At 32.0% G+C, this 4,175-nt stretch overlaps 1 protein-coding gene across 1 annotated transcript in view; it reads right to left on the bottom strand.

Annotated features, from left to right (window-relative positions):
* LOC137644084 (uncharacterized) overlaps positions 1-2,479 on the bottom strand; it is a 217,923-nt gene extending 215,444 nt beyond the window's left edge. The window contains exon 1 of the mRNA XM_068377030.1: positions 2,422-2,479. The gene's annotated coding sequence lies outside the window, so the exon portion shown is untranslated. The remainder of the gene's footprint in view (positions 1-2,421) is intronic.
* Between the last annotated feature and the right edge of the window lie 1,696 nt (positions 2,480-4,175).

Raw genomic sequence — 4,175 nt, 5'->3', positions numbered from 1 at the left:
TAACTGGCTTTGTTCTTACCCTATCTTACCTTATTTCTTCCTAATTCACTTTGTTTTTACCCTATCTTACCTTATTTCTTCCTAACTGACTTTGTTCTTACTCTATATTACCTTATTTCTTCCTAATTCACTTTGTTTTTACCCTATCTTAACTTATTTCTTCCTAATTGACTTTGTTTTTACCCTATCTTACCTTATTTCTTCCTAATTGACTTTGTCTTTACTCTATTTTACCTTATTTTATTCCTAAATGATTTTGTTTTTACCCTATCTTACCTTATTTCTTCCTAACTGACTTTGTTTTTACCCTATCTTACCTCATTTCTTCCTAATTGGCTTTGTTTTTACCCTTCTTACCTTATTTCTTCCTAATTGACTTTGTTTTTACCCTATCTTACCTTATTTCTTCCCAATTGACTTTGTTTTTACCCTATCTTACCTTATTTCTTCCTAATTGATTTTGTTTCTACCCTATCTTTCTTTATTTCTTCCTAATTGACTTTGTTTTACCTTATCTATTCAAAGTTGAATTTGTTTTTACCTCATTACTTCCTAATTGACTTTGTTTTTACCCTATTTCTTCCTAACTGACATTGTTTTTATCTTATTTCTTCCTAATTGACTTTGTTTTTACCCTATTTCTTCCTAACTGCCTGTGTTTTTATCTTATTTTTTTCTAATTGACTTTGTTTTTACCCCATTTCTTCCTAATTAACTTTGTTTTTACGACATTTCTTCCTAATTGACTTAGGTTTTACCCTATTTCTTCCTAAATGACTTTGTTTTTATCTTATTTCTTCCTAATTGACTTTGTTTTTACCCCATTTCTTCCTAATTAACTTTATTTTACCACATTTCTTCCTAATTGACTTAGGTTTTACCCTATTTCTTCCTAATAGACTTTGTTTTTACCATATTTCTTCCTAATTGACTTAAATTTTTCCTTATTTCTTCTTAATTGATTTCGTTTTTACCATATTTTTTCTTAATTGGCTTAATTTCCACGTCTTCTTCCTAATTAATTTCGTTTTTACCCTATTTCTTCCTACATGACTTTGTTTTTACCCCATTCCTTCCTAATTGACCTTGTTCTTTACCTCATTTCAATATTCATAATCCCGACAACGATAAAAATCAAGTTGCGAAAAGGGTAGGGAAAATCTTTAGATCCCTACTATCTCTTTGCATACCTAAATGAGTATTGATTCCTCTGTCCCTATTAATAAGTATCATTTTCTCTGTCAATATGTACGTGATTTATCGTTACTTCTTATCCATAGTTTTGAATATAACGTAAGAAAAAGAAGATATATTGTAATATCAACTTCATAGAGGATTTTCCAGTTTTACTCATAATAACCTTCAAGAAATTTATAACGAACAAGCATATTTAGCTATACATCCATCTATCTAACTACTTATACATGCATATATAGAATATATATACATATATACACAATACAAATATAATACATATACATATATATATATAAATCTGTATATATATATGTGTATATATATATATATATATATATATATATATATATATATATATATATATATATATATATATATATATATATATATATATATATATATATAGTTTGTAAAATCAATAACAGTTCACACGGAATTATTATAAAATATAAACCATGCCACTAAAGATAAAATTGAAAGAATTTATTGAAGCTATATAATACGTTACCTACATACAAATACTAATTGATTTACACTGGCTGCCGATTAAAGCGAGAATTGAATTAAAAATATTTTATAACCCACCAAGATATCAAAACTGGGCGTCTAAAATACTGAAGAAAATTGCTACATATTACAAAGCCAACAAATTGTGTTGACACGAGAATAGTTACAGATGGTTTCAAAATATTGGAACCTAAAGTCAATTTCTTTTAGCGATGCAGATTTGCACCGACTCGCAGCGGTGCTCTTTTAGCTCGGAAAAGTTTCCTGATCGCTGATTGGTTGGACGAGATAATTCTAACCAATCAGCGATCAGGAAAATTTTCCGAGCTAAAAGGGCACCCCTGCGAGTCGGTGCAAATCTGCATTGCTAAAAGAAATGGACTATAGATATATGTCTACTGTAAGCTCCAGAGCCTTTAAATATGCGGCCCCGAGACTATACAATAAGCTCCTACGAGACATCAGAATGATTGAAGACCTTCAGGCTATCAAGAGGAAAGTGAAGACTTTCTTATTCCGTGAGTCCTTTTACAGTGACGATTTAACAGTAAATGAGCAATACGTGATATGAAATGTTGAAAACTCTGAACGAACAAAATAAAACGACAGTGGAGGTCCTGTAGAGAGTGGGGTTCGCCTGCTGTATAGGACCGGAAAAGCAGCCGTCAAAGTAAAGTAAAGTATTTGTTAAAAGAAATCTTATTACTGACTACTCACGTTATTGCAACTGCCCCAACTGCTCCCTCTTACTCCGGCCTGTACCCTGCCCAGGCCTGAAATTAAAAATCAGTATTAATATGATTATATTAAATTAGTATAAACGACTGCATCATACAGGTTTTGAAGTAGAGATGCATTGTTAGTCTGAACTTGAATGTTTTTGGATTGAATGAGATGAATAAAAGGATTTTAATTATATTATCAATGAAAATACAGTATGGGGATTTAAATCATTATCGTTGTTACTAGCTAAGCTACCATCCTATACTCATTTTTTTTAATGAGGCGCATTTGCACCGACTCGTAGGGGTGCCCTTTTAGCTCTGAAAAAGTTTCCTGCGAGCTGATTGGTTAGAATTATTTTGTCCAACCAATCAGCGATTAGGAAACTTCTCCGAGCTAAAAGGACACCCTTGCGAGTCAGTGCAAATGCGCCTCATTAAAAAAAATAGTTGGAAAAGCAGGATGCAATAAGGCCAAAGGCTCCAACAGGGAAAAATACTCGGTGAGAAAAGAAAATGCGGAAATAAAATAAAGAGTAGAATAAACTACATAAGTAAAAATCTGTATAGGGATTTCAAATCTATTGTCAATGAGAAGAACACTATATAGGGATTACAATTATATTAATGAACAGAATACTGTACAGAATAGGGATTTTAATTCTAATGTAAATAAGAAGATTCTCCTCTGTCCCCATACACCTGACAACACTCAGATTACCAAACAATTCTTCTTCACCAAACGTGTAAACTACTGCACTGTAATTGTTCAGTGGCTACTTTCCTCTTGCTAAGGGTAGAAGAGACTCTTTAGTTTTAGCTATGGTAAGCAGCTCTTCTAGGAAAGAGACACTCCAAAATCAAACCATTGTTCTCTAGTCTTGGGTAGTGCCATAGCCTCTGTACCATGGTCTTCCACTATCTTGGGTTAGAGTTCTCTTGCTTGAGGGTACACTCGGGTACACTATCTATCTAATCTCTCTTCCTCTTGTTTAGTTAAAGTTTTCATAGTTTATAAAGGAGATATTTATTTTAATATTATTCTTAAAATATCTATTTTTTTCCTTGTTTCCTTTCCTCACTGGGCTATTTTCCCTGTTGGAGCCCCTGGGCTTATAGCATCTTGCTTTTCCAACTAGGGTTATAGCTTAGCAATTAATAATAGTAATAATAAAAATAAGGATTTTAATTCTATTGTCATAGACTCTTTGAATGGATTTATCTGATTGTGAATTGGAGACATTACAAACTAAAAGGGAATTTAGAGCTATACTATCAGAGATAAAAAACTGTAAAATAGAAAGATAATTAAACTTTTCTGGAAACTTGTGAATCAGATAGAAAGAAGAATAACGAAATGAATAATATTCAGAGTAAAACAGAAAGAATAAATTCTTATTTTAACTAAAGAGTCCACGAGAAAAATTAAATGAGCTAGAAATTTTTGTTTCTTCTTTATCGTAAAATAATAGAGGGAGGCGAAGGGATGGGAGGACTTGTTATTAAAAGCAAAGGGGGAATTCCTTAAAGAGCAATTTTAGAGGAAACTCAATACGCCAACAATGTTCAGGGTACCTTTGTAAATGATATTGATGATACTCCTTAATGTTCACTGATAAGAATTTGCCGTAAAAACGGCAAAAATCCTGGAATAAGAGTTGCTAGATATTCTCCGTTTTAAGAAAAGGATATATTGACGTAAAGGAGAGATATTACGGTCACCAACCCGTGAAAAATAATAACAGAGTA

The sequence above is a fragment of the Palaemon carinicauda genome, chromosome 7, assembly GCF_036898095.1.
Source record: "Palaemon carinicauda isolate YSFRI2023 chromosome 7, ASM3689809v2, whole genome shotgun sequence".
Taxonomy (NCBI): Eukaryota; Metazoa; Arthropoda; class Malacostraca; order Decapoda; family Palaemonidae; genus Palaemon; species Palaemon carinicauda.
Note: the sequence above shows the minus strand (reverse complement) of the source record. Positions and strands in the feature narration are given on the sequence as shown.